Source organism: Rhinolophus hipposideros (assembly GCF_964194185.1).
Source record: "Rhinolophus hipposideros genome assembly, chromosome: 18".
Classification (NCBI taxonomy): Eukaryota; Metazoa; Chordata; class Mammalia; order Chiroptera; family Rhinolophidae; genus Rhinolophus; species Rhinolophus hipposideros.
Window position 1 is genome coordinate 36246325 of NC_138064.1, and position 16543 is coordinate 36262867.

The window sequence follows — 16543 nt, forward strand, 5'->3', positions numbered from 1 at the left end:
AGAAATCAAGAATAATGACAAAACAGATAAATATGACACCACCAAAGGATACTAATGATGCTCTAATAACTAAACTTAAAGAAACAGAGATCTATGAACAGAGATCTGTGTCAGAAAAATAAATCAGAAGAATCCTTTTAAGAAAGTTTAGTGGATTGCAAGAAGACACAGACATACAACTAAATGAAATTAGGAAAACAATGCATAAACAAATGAGAAGTTTGACAAGCAATAGAAACCATAAAAAAAATCCTACAGATGAAAGATACAATAACTGAATTGAAGAATTCAATAGAGAATTTTAAAGGTAGACTCATACATGCACAAAAAAATAATCAGAGACCTGATTATATGGAGAATAAGACTTTAGAAATTATTAAGTCAGAGAGGCAAAAAGAAAAGAGAAATGAGAAAGAGTGAAGAAAGCCTATGAGATTTATGGGACACAATGAAAAGACACAACATTCATATTATGGGAACTCCAGAAGGAGAAGAGAGAGAGGAAGGGAGAGAAAGTATATTAAGCAATGATGGCTGAAAACTTCTTGAACCCAGGGAGAGAAATGGACATTCGGACCCATGAGGCCTAAAACATCCCACATAGGTTGAACCCAAAGAGGCCTACACCAAGACTCATTATAATTAAACTGTTAAAAGTCAAAGACAAAGAATTTCAAAAGTAGCAAGAAAAAAAAATACAAAGGAATCCCAATAAGACTCTCAGTGGATTTCTCAAAAGAAACATTTCAAGCCAGGAAAGACTAGAATGACATATGCAAAATATTGAAAGAAAGAAACTGTCAACCAATACGATAGCCAGAGAAGCTGTCCTTTAGAAATGAAGGAGGGACAAAGACATTCGCAAACAACAACAACAAAAAGCTGAGGGAGTTCATTACCACTAGATCTGTTTTACAGGAAATGTTAAAGGGACTTTTTCAAGTGATAGTAAAAGGATGCTAATTAACATCATAAAAACTTTTAAAAGATAGTGTAAAACTCAATGGTTATTGTAAATATATAGTCAAAGTGAGTCTGTAATTTTGTAATGGTTGTGCATTATTTGTTTACAATTATAGTTTCTGGTTAAAGAAGTTAAACATAAACATAGTAAAAATAATCATAACCACAATAATCTGTTATTAGTTACACAATATACAAATATGTAAATTGTAACAGCAATAACCTAAAATGTGAAGGGGAAAAGAAGTAAAAGTGTAAACATTAGGAATTCTATTGAAATTAACTTGTTATCAGCTTAAAATAGGACATTATAATTTTAAGATATTTTATGTAATGCTCATGGTAACCACAAAGGGAAATCCTGTAGCAAATGTACAAAAGAACATGATAAAGAATTAAAAGTGTAGTAATATAAAAAGACATCAAAACATAAAAAAGGACAGAAAGATAAGAAACAATAAACAATGGATCTACAAAGCAACCAGAAAACAATTTTAAAAATGGCAAAGTAAGTCCTGACTTGTTAATAATTACTTTAAATGTAAACAGATTAAACTCTCCAATCAAAAGACATAGACTGGCTGAGTGAATTAAAAAAGAATGAAACCTAGCCATATGCTAACTATAAGAGACTCACTTTAGCCTTAAAGACACAAATAAACTGAAAGTAAAGAGATGGAAGAAGTCATTTCAAGCAAATGATAATGATAGGAAAGCAGTGGTAGCTCTACTTAATTCAGACAAAATAGACTTTAAACTAAAAATGGTTAAAAGAAGGCAATTACAAAACAATAAAATATCAATCCATCAGAAGACATAACAATTGGAAATATTTAAGGACCCAACATCAAAGCATCTAAATATATAAAACAAAAACAGAGTTAAAGGAGAAATAAATACTAATACAATAATAGCTAGGGACTTAATACTTTATGTCAAGGAGCTTTAATCACCAGGATCAAGAGGGATTTATCCCTGGGATGCAAGGATGTTTCAGCATACACAAATCAATCAATGGAATACTTAACTTTAATAGAAAGAAATAAAAAAATCGTATGTTTATATCCACAGACAGAAAAAGGATTGACAAAATTAAACATCGATTCATGTTAAAAATTGTTAACATGTTAAGCACAGAAGGAACATATCTCAACATAACAAAGGCCATATATTGCATGCCCACAGCTAACATAATATTCAACAGTGAAATGTTGAAAGATTATCCTCTACGATCAGGAATAAAACAGCATGCTCTCACCATTCCTATACAACATAGTACTAGAAGTCCTAGCTACTGCAATCAGTCAAGAAAAAGAACAAAGGCAGAGGTATCACACTCCCCAACTTCATATTATACTATAAAATGACAATAATCAAAACAACATGGTATTAGCAGAAAAACAGACACTCTGACCAAAAGAGCAGAATTCAGAACCCAGAAATAAACCCACATATATATGGCAAGTAATTTTCAACAAAGCAGCCAAAAACATACAAGGAAGAAAAGAAAGCTTCTTTAATAAACACTGCTTGGAAAATTGGAAAACCATGTGGAAAAGAATGAAACTAGACTGCTGTTACCATATACCAAAATTAGCTCAAAATGGATCAAAGACCTAATATAAGACCTGAAATACTAAATTGCATAGAAGAAGTCAAAGGAACTAAACTTATGGACCTTAGTCTTAGAGATGATTTTATAAATTTGATTTCAAAATCAAGGGAAGTAAAAGCAAAAATAAGTAAATGGGACTATATCAATCTAAAGAACTTCTGCACAGCGAAACCATCAACAAAACAAAGAATCAACCAATTGAATGGGAGAAGATACTTATAAACAACACCTCTGATAAGAGGCTAATATCCAAAATATATAAATAACTCTACAACTCAATAACAAAAAAGCAAACAATCCAATTAAAAAATGAGCAGAGGACCTGAACACACACTTCTCCCAAGAAAGTATACAAACAGCCAACAGATATAGGAAAAGATGCTCAACTTCACTAGCTATTAGGGAAATGCAAATCAAAACCACAATGAGATACCACCTCCTACCTGTTAGAATAGCTATTGCCAACAAGACAAGTAATAACCAGTTGGAGAGCTTGTGAAGAAAAAGCAACCCTCATCCACTGCTGGTGGGAATGTAAATTGGTACTGCTACCATGGAAAACAGTATGGAGATTCCTCAAAAAATTAAGAATAGAATTACCAGAGGATGCAACAACCCCCCTTCTGGATATCTACCCAAAAACATCTGAAAACATTTATCCATAAAGATATACTTCCTCCTGTGTTCATTGGAGCATTATTCCATGTGGGCAAGACATGGAAACTGAAGGGTCCTTCAATAGATGATTGGATAAAGAAGATGTGGTACGTATATATAATGGAATATCACTCAGCAATAAGAAAAACTTACATACTGCCGTTTACGACAACCTGAATGGATCTTGCAATTATCATGCTAAGCGAAGTAAGTCAGACAGAAAAAGTTAAGAACCACATGATTTCACTCATATGTGGGATGTAAAACTGAAAGCAACAAATCAACAAGACAAACAACAAAAACTCAATGACACAGAGAATAGTTTGTGGTTACCAGATTGTAAGGGGGGGAGAGGGTGGTAGAATTGTGGAAAAGGGGTCAAATATATAGTAACAGAAGAAAATCTGACTCTGGGTGGTGAACACACAGTGATATATATATATATATATATATATATATATATATATATACACATATATACATATGTATATGTATATACATATATATACAGACACACACATGCATATATATATAAAATGTATTACAGAATTGTACACTTGAAACCTATGTAATTTTATTAACCAATATCACCCCAATAACTTTAATTAAAAATAAATAAATAAATAGATAAATAAATAAATGTATCAGAATTGGAAAGGAAGAAGGAAAATGTATCTATTTGAAGATAACATGATTTTTATACAGAAAATCCTAAAGGGTCAACCAAAAAACTGTTATATCTAATCAATAAATTCAGTAAAGTTGCAGAATATAAAATTAACATACAAAATTCTGTAGTGTTTCTATATACTAACAACAAATTTTCTGGAAAAGAAATAAATATATCAATACCATTTACAATAGCATGAGAATACAGTATTTAGAAATGTATTTAACCAAGAAGCTGAAAGCTCTCTACTCAAAAACTACTATATTAATAAAAGCAGTCAAAGAAGACACAAATAAATGGGAAGCTATCCCTTGTTCATGGATTGGAAAATTTAATATTGTTAAAATGTCAATACTACAAAAAGCCATCTATAGATTCAATGCAATCCCTGCCAAGATTTCCAATGGCGTTTTTTTAGAGAAGTGGAAAACAATCCTAAAATTTATATGAATCCACAAAAGACTCCAAATAGCCAAAGGAATCCTGAGAAAGAAGAACAAAGCAGTAAGCCATCACACTTACAGATTTCAGGATGTATTATAAAACTATAATAATCAAAAGAGTATGGTACCAGCATAAAAACATACACATAGATCAGTGGTACAGAAAGAAGAGACAAAAAATAAAACCATACAATCAACTAATATTTGAAAAAGGTGTCAAAAATAATAAATGGAGAAAAGACAGTCTCTTCAATAAATAAGAAAATTGGATATTCACATATAAAAGAATGAAATTGGACCCTTATTTTACACCACTCACAAAAAAATAACTCCAAATGGATTAAAGACTTAAATGTAAGATCTGAAACCATGATACTCTTAGGAGAAAATGGCAATAAAGCTCTTTGACATCAGTTTGGCAATGATTATTTTGATATATCATAAAGCACAAGCAACAAAATGAAAAATAAACTAGTGGAACTACATCAAACTCAAAAGCTTCTTTACAGCAAAAGAAAGTATCAACAAAGTGAAAAGACAACCGATGGAATGGGAAAAAATATTGCGTACCATATATCTGATAAGAGAGCAATATCCAAAATATATAAAGAACTTATACAACTCAATAGCATAAATAAATAAATAAATAAATAAATAAATAACCCTGTTTAATAAATGGGCAAAGACCCAAAGAAACATTTTTCTCCAAGAAGATACATGAAAAGCCAACAGGTACATGAAAAGATGTTCCAGCATCACTAGTCATCAGGGAAATGCAAATTCAAACCACAATTAGATATCTCATGCCTGTTAGAATGAACATCATCAAAAAGACAAGACATAACAAATGCTGGCATAGAAGAAAAACAAAAAAAATCCTTGTGAACTCTTGCTGGGATTGTAAATTGGTACAGCCACTATGAAAAACAGTGTGTAGGATTGTCAAAAATTAAAAATAGAACTACCTTATGATCCGGCAATCCATTTCTGGGAATAGAGCCAAAGGAAACAAAAACACTAACTTGAAAAGATATTTGCATCCCCATATTCATAGCAGCATTATTCACAATAACGAAATCATGGAAATAACGTAAATGTCCATTGACATATGAATGGGTGAAGAAGCTGTGATAGATAGATAGATAGATAGATAGATAGATAGATAGATAGATAGATAGACAGACAGACAGACAGACAGACAGACAGACAGACAGACAGATATAGAGATATAGAGATAGAGATAGAGATAAATATAGATATAGATATAGATAATGAAATGTGAGTCAGCCATAAAAAATGAAGAAAGCCTACTATCAGTGACAACATGGATAGACCTTGGAGTCATTATGCTAAGTGAAAAAAGTCAGACAGAGAAAGACAAATACCATATGATCTCGTGTGTGTGTGTGTGTGTGTGTGTGTGAAATTTAAAACAAAACAAAACAAAAAAGGAAAACAAAAAGGCAAATTCATAGAGAAAGAGATCAGACTGGTGGTTACCAGAGGCAGAGGGAAGGGGAATTAGAGGAGGAAGGTGGTCAAAAGGTATAAACTTCCAGCTATAAGATAAATAAGAACTATGGATGTAATTAATGTACAACATAATGACTATAGTAAACACTGCTGTATGATATGTAAAAAATAGACTAGATATTAAAATTAGTCAAAAAAGAAAAGTTGTTAAGAGAGTAAATCTTAACAGTTTCATTGCTGTGGTAATTTTTTTTTTCATTTTTCTTTTCTTCTTTCTTTTTTATTGTATCTATATAAGATGAGGAATGTTAGATAAACTTATTTTGGTAATCATTTCACAATATGTATAAATCACATCATCATGCTGTATGCTTTACACTTGTACAGTGATGTAAGTCAATTATTTCTCAAAAAAAAACTGGAAAAAAGTGATTAATCAATGACGGGTGAATATATTGATATAAGACAGAATGGCATGGCCAATTCTAGAAATTCACATATTCAGCTACTCATTAATTCTTAAAAAAATTTTATTGAGTCATTACTACGTGCCATACACTACTCTAAGTTCTAGGGATAAAGGGATACATGGCTAATAGAACCCACAGTGTCCTTCTCTTCTCTTTGTGGAACTAATGGAAGGAGAGGTGGTAGAGGAAAAAATATGCATACAGTAAACAAAAAATTTACAGCGTATTAATGGTGTTCTGGTATAGCAAATCTCTGGAAAAATTAAAAAAAAAAACACATTAGAAGCCCTATTTGTAGTGTTTTTGGATCTCCCACGATGGCTTATTTCAAGCTAACCATGGTTCAAGAATCAGTTCACAGAATTCCTGAATATTGAACAATTAACTCTGAAAGGCCAGTACAGGTTGACTACAAACACTACTGATAGTGCCAACAGGCTATCAGGATTTGGAGAACTGACAACTGACTACCTGAGTTAGAGTGCAAAGGAATGATCATGCAGAAGAGGTGACTTGTCCTTGAGGTAAGACACAAATTAAGAGAAGAACCAGGAAGATAAAGGTCAGATGAAGAACATTACAGAGATACTGCAAATGCCCTAAGGCAGGAAAGCATTGAACACATCTGAGACAAAAAGAGCCTGAAAGTAGATTTTTAATTTATTTATTTTTTCAGTTGGGAGACAACCGTGAGATCAAAAAGCCTCTTAGCCAACATGAAAACAGTTTTACAGACACACACACACACACACACACACACACACGAGGAATCTGGGTTTATAGAATGCAAAACATAGCAGGAGATAAGTATTATTTATTTTATCAAATTTTATGGTTCTGAGTGTTCATTATAGATACTCCAGCCTATATTTCTTCAATCTTGCTGACCCTACAGATCAACTAGAATTTGAAGTTTTGTTTCCACATTAAGAAGACTACTAACTTAAACATATTATGCTGAAATATATTATTGGGCCAATTTGGGCAATATTTAGAGAAAACATAAATCATATTGTAGGAACAAAGCAAGAGGTAACAATTTAATTCGTTTAGTAATTTGGAAGTATTTTCCTCTTGGAGACAAGATGACAAACATAGTTCTCCATTCTATTATTTTATCCTGATAAAGATGTGGAGAATCCAAAACAATATACATATTTTTTTTCTTATCTCTTACTTTATTTTTTTTTTATTTGTTAAATTTATTGGGGTGACATTGGTTAGTAAAATTATATAGGTTTCAATTGTACTTTTCTTTAGAAAGAATCAGTTGGGTTTCAAATACAGGCTTGACAACTGAGCAGCTCCTCCTAAGTGAAAATAAATCCTATTGTGAAGCAAACAAAGATTAGGAGGATTAAGCTCACAAGTAGAGGAACTGAAAGTGGATTTGGTTCTTATTATTGAAGATATTTGCATGGGTTAATTGTATAGAGATCCAGCTCATTTGTATTTTTTCTAAATTGAGATGAGCAGAATGTCTCTGGGGCAGAAGAGACTTCTGCTGCTTATAAGAATATTCAGTTTTCATTCCAATATTATACATTTGCTGCTAACAGTCTTGAGAAAGCGATTACAATTTGTAGTAATTGGACAAAGAATTACTTGTTACTGACATGTTAACTATATTAATAATCACAGTAACTGTCTTTAAGTTACTGTAATTTTGTTTACACATTCAAATTACTTCAGTAGTGATGCTTAACATTCATATGGAATTATAAGTTTCTGAAAACATTTCTAAAAACATTAGTTATACATAGAATTGGGTTGTCAAATCTAAAGTTCATTTTTCCCCTTGTTGAGGGATATAAAAATACCAGCTTTGTTACTGATGTTAACTTTCTCTACAAATAATACCTAAGAGAAATATCTTAAATTTTGATCAAATTATAGAAAAATAATGTGTCTAATGCAATTAATCTAAAGCTATGAATCTCAGACTATTTTACTTTATTCTTTAAAATTATGTGTTGGCTTACTATTCTAGAAATACAATAAATCTATGAATAACCTAATCTTTGCAATAAAATAAACACACGATACTGCTATTTAGATACAAGACAATACAAAAGTTTTAGAAGTCAGTTATTAAACTGAAGGATCCTACGTAAGTATAAATTAGAGAAGGAAAAACAGAAAGGAGAATCTGGAATACTTTATTTCTAGTTCTAAGCGGTTATATTAATGGGTACTAGAATTAATGCCATGTGAGTTTTGGATTCACTTCTAAGTGCACCCAAAAGACCATATTGTTGGAAGTTTAACAGAAGAAGCCAAATATTTTGTCAGTATCTACATGAAAAATAAAATTAAGGAAACTGCTCATATTATTCCAGCCAAAAACACTCCCAGCCAAATCCTCATCACTATCATTATTATAGTCATCATTACAATCAAGAAGAGTCCTTACTGAAGCAAGAACCAAATAGGCGTATTTAGCTTTGGAATTAAAAAAAGAACAACAACAACAACAAAAAAAAAAACTTTTGCATGCTCTACTTTAGTGCTATCTCTTTTTCTGTACACAATATTCAATTTCATTTAAAAGGAAAATTGTACACTCAGCTCCATTTAAAATTCAGGTAATTTTCAAAATATTTGGGGCCAAAACAATCTTTAGACAGAAGTATGTCAATACTACCCAAGAAAGCCATATTACAAGGTCTACAGCAAACAATTATTTCAATGTTTTCCAAAGTGGGAAGAATGCATAAAATTCTGCACAACATTAAGAGGTATTGATCATATAGAATTTGGAAAATGCTATTAAATCAGCTTATCATGAGATCTAAGATTTTTTAATATCCAGATATAAGTTGTCAATCTACGACTTAAATATGCAGATGTATATGTTGAAATGCAGCCACAAGATGGGAGGGCATCCCAGGCAGAGGCAAGATTATGAGCCAAGATGAGCAGGTGGGAAGTCATAAAGCATTTTTGGGAAACTGTATGGAAATTCTGGAGTTGCAAGAGAGAAATCTGGATACTGAAGCAAGAGCCAGACTATAGTCATTTTGAATGACAAACTAAGTAGTTCAGACTACTTAAAAAGTCAGTTGTCACCTATTGAAGATTCCAAGTAGGGAATGATAGCATAAATGTGGTCATTTGGAATATTACTTTGGCCATAAATGGGTAGGTTCATTCTGAGCAAGAAAAAATAATGGAGGCAGGGAGTCCAGTTAGAGAGTCTTAGTAAATATCCAAGAATGAGATTAAATATGAATGATGGAAGGAGATGCAAAAGGAAGACTGAAAGCTACATTTATTGCAAAAGAATGAGATTCAAAGTTTTTTTAAAGAGTTCCCCAGGAGAGTAGTGGTGACTTTAGTGGCCATAGGGAATCTTTTTCAGTTTCTCTCCATATGGGTCAGGCTTTATAACTGTGGCTTGATATAGATTTTCTACTACATGGGGCCTACCATTCTTGATGACATGGTTAATTTCTATTCATTCTTTAGAAATTCCAGCTCACTTGCCATCTCTTCTTTCTTAAATCAATTTTGTATGTTGTCTTAGTATTCTAGGTATACAATTTCTATAACACTTAAATCGTTCTATTTTAAAAATTTATTAAGGTGTCTGTCTCCTGTTAGATTATAGGTTCCCTAAAGCTAGGGACCAAATTTGTCTATGTTCAAGAACTAGAACAGTAGCACACAGTAGAAATTCAATCATTGTTTGATGAAGGAGCATGCCTAAAAATGTTGGAACACTGGTAAACCTAATGAAAAACAGAAATGAATGCAAAAATAGAAGGACTGAGGAAAGGTTGTTTTAACAAAATGTTGGAAAGCCAATGGAAACAAGATTTAAGAAAGTGATAAAAAGGGAAATTGATTAGGCAGAATTCCAGAATACAAGGGAGATGGTGGCATCCATGTCAGGCATGGAAAATACATCCCTCTTAGTCCAATACTTTCTATAGTTTTGAAAAGATGCCTCATGTTCTTCCATTTCCCCACCTTAGCTTCTTGGGTTTCCACTGTCATCATTTAAACTTATGCATATTTAAAGCACAGATCAAATGTCACTATCCTATAAGACTTTCCTGGTCACATATTTCTCTAAATTCCTGAAATGTTTTCCCCCCACCCCTTAATGAGGCTACCCCTTAATAGGTAGCCTCAAGACCACCTACATAAAATCCCCTGCAGATGATGCTTATGAGAAGTGTCTTTTTATAGATACACCTAATAAATGATGAAAGAATAAAATAATTAGAATCATCATTTTACAACTGCAAATGAAATAATGGATTTAAATAAATGATCATCTATGGCTACAAAAAACATTGGTGGAAAAACTTTGGTGGGGTACTCAATGATGTATGGGTTAAGTTGATAGTACCCAAACCTACTTCCCAAACTGAATCATAAAAAAGAGATGACTAGATATTGTATGCTTTCTCATGGAAAGACAAAATATGCCTTCTCATATATATTTGCCAAGAAAAAATATAAACCTGTATTTAACCAGACCTCTATCTATAAACATCAGTTTAAAGGAAATAGAGAAGATAGTGAAAATGTGAAAAGACAGTACTGGGTTGCATTCAGCAAAATGCCGAATGCGCAAAATAATTCACTTTTTTTTTAACAAATAAATTGCAAAGGGTAAAATTTAAAGAATGAAATGGAATGAAAGCCGATAGTTTCAATATGCAGTTGACCATTGAACAATGCAGGGTTAACGGCACCAACCTCCCATACATTTGAAAATCCACATATAACTTCTGAATCCCCCAAAACGTAACTACTGATAGCCTCCTGTTGGCTTATCAATAACATAAATAGTCAATTAACACATACAAATACTTTTTATGTCACATGTACTGTATACTGTATTCTGACAATAAAGTAAACTAGAGAAAAGAAAATGTTATTAAGAAAATAGTAAGAGAAAGTGCATTTATAGTACTGTATGCATTTATTGATACCATAAGTTTACATCATGTGTTTACAAGATGAACCATCTGTCAGTACCCACATCAATATGGTCTTATATGATACAAAACATTAGATGTTATATGTATTAATAGTAGACATCAAAAATAAAAAAGATAATGTGAAAAATAAATTTATATTTATTCACAGGTATAATGATTAATACATTGATAATGAAGAAGCAGCAATATGATTGCTGTATGGTAGGCTAATGTACTTGATACTATTGCTGCATGGTAGCTTGGCCTATACACTAATGAATGAATCATTATAAAATTTTTATCATGTGTAGTATTACAGTCATATTCTTAATAGAGTATTGAAATTTTTGTTACATTAAAAAAAAAACACTTACCTGTGATGATAAGCTGATAGAGTCTCTCCAATTATGAAAGAGAGTGAGAGAGAGAGAGAGAAAGAAAGAGAGAGAGAGAGAGAGAGAGAGAGAGAGAGAGAGAGAGAGAGAGAGAGGCATACATACAGTAATGTAGTTCTTTGAAAGCAAATGTACAAAACAGCATGAAAACTTGCACACTATTAATTTTATATTAAATATCACTCACCGTATGCCTATGGTAGGATAAGCTATCCACTTCAACACAAGTCTTGTGCATGATGCTCTACATGGTGAATACTTAAGTGATGATGGATATTGATGATACAAAAACATTGCATATGGTTCTTGTTGTACAGTTATTAGATTTTCATACCAAGACACACATATACACAACAGGTAAGCTTATTAATTGTATGGCATCATGGTTATTTACTATTCATTAAGTGGAAGTGGATCATCATAAAGGTCTTCATCCCCCTTGTCTTCACCTTGATAGGCTGAGGAGGAGAGGGACAGGAGAAGCTGGTCCTGCTATCTCAGGGGTGACGGAGGTGGAAGAGGTGGAAGAGATGGAAAGAGAGGCAGGAGAGGCAGGCACACTGGTGTAACTTTATGGAAATACATCCTAATTTCTGTCTGACATTTTCACTTTTTCATTTCTCTAAAAATATTTCTATATGGTACCAATCCTTCTGATGCTGCTTGCTTTAGTTTTAGTGCCTGTATCAGAGAAGGGTCTAGATCACAACAATAAGTCAAAAGTGGTCTTGAACAATTGGAACCTGTCTGCCAGATTGTCTGATATCAATTTGTTTTCTGGTACTGCTTCTTCTATGTCTTCCTTCTCAACAACTGGCATTGGTACAGAAGCACTCATCTCCATCAAGTTGTCTTCTGATAATTTCTCTGGTGTGGTATTTATGAGATCTTTAATTTCTCCAAGATCCATATCTTGAAACCTTTCACCCCACACCATTTTTGCCATATCCATAATATCATTTATTATTTTCTTGATTGGCTATGTTGCAAATCCTCTGAAGTCATGCACAACATTTGGACACAGTTTTCTCCAGCAGGAATTTATTGTTTTGAGCTTGATACATTCATGGCTTTTTCTATGACAATAATGGCATTGCCAGTGGTGTAATCCTTCCAGATTCCTATGATGTTCTCTCTATTGGGTTCTTTTTCATAGTATTGACAATATTTTCCATAGAGTACCATATGTAATGAGCCTTAAAGGTCACTATGACTCCCTGATCTGGAGGCTGAATTAGAAACAATGTGTTTGTGGGTAAATAGACCACTTTGATGATTCGGTGTTGAACTCATGAGTTTCTGAATGGCCAGGGGTATTGTGCATATCAAATAACTTTAAGGTCAAATTCTTGAACAGGCACTTCTTCCAAGAAGATATACAAATGGCCAATAGATACATGAAAAGATACTCAATTTCACTAGCTATTAGAGAAATGTAAATCAAAACCACAATGAGATACAACCACACATCTTTTAGAATGGCTATTATCAACAAGACAAGTAATAAGAAGTGTTGGAGAGCTTGTAGAGAAAAAGGAAGCTTCAAATACTGCTGGTGGGAATGTAAATTGGTATAGCCACTATAGAAAACAGTATGCGGGCTCCTCAAAAAATTAAGAATAGATTTACCATGTGACCTCTTCTGGGTATCTACCTAGAAAATCTGAAAATAAATATCCATAAAGATATATGAATTCCCATATTCATTGCCGCATTATTCATTGTGGCCAAAACATGGAAACAACTGACATGCCCTTCAATAGATGATTGGATAAAGATGCGATACATATATACAATGAAATATTACTCTTCCATAAGAAAAGATGAAATACTGCCATTTGTGACAACATGGATGGATCTTAGATTATCATGCTAAGCAAAATAAATCAGACAGAAAAAGCCGAAAGCCATATGATTTCACTCATGTATGGGATGTAAAACTGAAAGCAAAAATAGACAAATAAAGAAAAACTCATAGACACAGACATAATGGTTACCAGACATAAAGGAGATTGGGAGAGAGGTAGAAAATGGTAAAAGGGGTCAAATATATAATGAAAAAAGGAGGTTTGACTTGGGTGATGAACCCACAATGCCTATACAGATGATATTATAGCATTGTACACTTAAAACCTATATCAGTTTATTAACCAATGTCACCCCAATAAATTTAATAAAATTTAAAGAATAATTAAAAGGCAGTCACTTATTGGCAAGGTACTTCCTAACTTCAGGGACAAAGGCCGGATGGAACCAATACAGAAAAACGATTCCCATTGTCCTGGCCTTCTTGTTGTACAATTAAACGAGTGGCAGCTAGTATTTATCTTTTTTCTTCAAGGCTCAGGGGTTAGCAGCTTTATAAATAAGGTCAGTCTTACTTATAAACCTGACTACATTCACACAAAACAATAGAGTTAGCCTATTGCTTCCTGAATTAATTCCTGGTGCTCATTTCTCTTCCTTATTAATAAATGCCCGTTATGACATTTTTTTTTTCCAGAATAGGGAACTTTTGTTTGCATTAAAAACCTATTCAGGCAGATATCCTTTTTCCTCAGTGATTTTCTTAATGGCGTCTGGGAACTCACTGCTGCCTCTTGGTTGGCAAAGGCTACTTCTCCTGTTATCTTGACATTTTTTTCATAAGCCAAACCTCTTTCTAAAATTATCAGACTATCCTTTGTGCTGGCATTAAATTCTCCAGTTTTAGATCCTTCACCTTCCTTTTGCTTTAAGTTGTCATATAATGACTTCACTTTTTCTCGAATCATATTTGAGTCTATAGATACGCCTTTCTTATAGCAATCCTGCACCCACATAAAAGCTGCATTTTCAATATGAGATAAAAAAGTGTTTTGCAAAAAGTGCAAGGTTTTTGTGCCTGCTGGCATAGCTGCTGTGAGGGCTTCACAAATGTTCTTTTCTTTTTTTTTACAGTGGTCCTTATGTTGGATTCATTCATCGTACAATGATGGGCAACCACAGCTGCTGGCCTCAGCATATGGTGCACATCAAGCAATTCGACTTTTTCATGTAATATCATGACTTTTCTCTGCTTCTTGGGAGTAATTCCAGCATCACTACGGGCACTTTATATAGGCCCCAAGGTGTTATTCAAGGTTTACAGTATTGCACTAAACACGATGAAAAATATGTGAGAATTGCAAGAGATCACTTTTTACTACGATACACAATTTACTGGAGAGACAAACCTTACGCAGAGATGATTAGCATCACATGATGTTTTAAGCAGATACTGGAAATAATTATGTTCACCACAATAGCAAAAGGAGGTGGCTACAAAATTATTACAGTAGTACAGTATACACTACAATTAATTTTACAGTTATGATTTAATATTGCATTTTTACATTTGTTTCCATTTCTCTCAGCTGTGAATGGTACCATGTACGGTCTGTGTTTTGTGTACAAATTTTGATAACTTTCAATTTTTTAATAATAGATTTGTGTGTGTTTTATAATTGATAAAATAGACTAGTATCAACCTACATTTATTCATTTGTGACACATCTAACTTTTTCTTATTTTTTTCAGAATTTCTAGGGTACATGGTTTGTCTCTGAGTTTTTCCAAATTGTTGTAAATCTCCAAAAAATTCTCCAATACATTTATAGAAAAAAATCTGCATATATGTAGACCTGTGTAGGTCAAATACATGGTGTTCAAGGGTCAACTGTATATTAAAAGAAACTTAAAGATGTGTCAACCAAAAGTGAGGATATTTTTGGATTCTGATTTCAACTGACCCAAATTCATAAATCACTTATGAGATAACTAAGGAAACAATACCACTAACTGATATTAAGATATTGCTGATACTTTTTATATATGATATATATTATGCTGTATAAGCATCATTATACATCTTGAAATACTTTCAGATGAAATGATATGATGTCTTCAAAGTCATGCATGGTGGTGGTGGGAGGCGGGTAATTGGTGGTGGTGTAAATGAAAAATAAAAGATTGTTGTCGGAGTTGGATGATAGCCACATATATCATTTTTATATATCTTTGAAAATTTTCATTTTATATCATTTTGAAATGAGCCCCATCTCTGAACTATTGAATGGGAATATCTGAAGGAGAGTCTGGGAATCTGCATTACTAGTTCCAAAGTGATTATTATGCACACTAAGATTTGGGAATCATAGTCCTGAAATAATTGACCCCATTGTTCTTGCTCTGATCAGTGAAATATAGTCAATTATCTAAACATGCCGTATCTTTAAAGATAAAAACTGTATCTTCCATCTCCCAAGGCCATATATTTTTTGTGTGTACTCAATAAACATTAGTGTGAGATTAGTCAAAATATTCATTGTTCATTCTGAAGAAATATTTTAGGTCTAGATTATATAAGACACGTACATATTCTGAGGTATCTGGTCCATTTAGCATCAGGAGTGTACACCTTCTCACGGCTGTCAGCAACAATCCTGTTTATTTGGACTTTTTTCCTTATTTAACCCTCCTAATTCCTAAATGGCCAGTATTCACATACCTCGTGCAGTAAGGATAAGATCTAACTGGATGAAAACAATAACCTCGTCTTGGATGAAAATAGAGACTATTAGCAGCTGTGTGTAGAATATCTATACTGATAATTATATATCCTTTTGAGGAAGTGAAATGTTTCCAATTGCCATAACCCCTCAACATAGCCTTTCTGAGTTTTTGTTTGTTTCCAATGGTTTATTTATTAAGTAAACATTTCGACTCTCCGAAGAGAGTATTCTTGGGAAAATGTAACCTTCTATTCAGAATCATTTTCCCAAAGACCTAGTATTCCCTATACCAGGGGTGTCCAAACTTTTTTCAATGTTTTTCACCAAGGTCCATATGTGGTAAAATACACAAACAGCCGGGCCACTCACTCGATGTGAAGTACATATTGCC

At 32.9% G+C, this 16543-nt stretch overlaps 1 protein-coding gene across 1 annotated transcript in view; it reads right to left on the reverse strand.

Moving 5' to 3' along the window:
- ZNF804B (zinc finger protein 804B) overlaps positions 1-16543 on the reverse strand; it is a gene marked incomplete at its 5' end in the record, with an annotated part of 471946 nt that overhangs the window by 87613 nt on the left and 367790 nt on the right. The gene's annotated exons all lie outside the window — the stretch shown is intronic.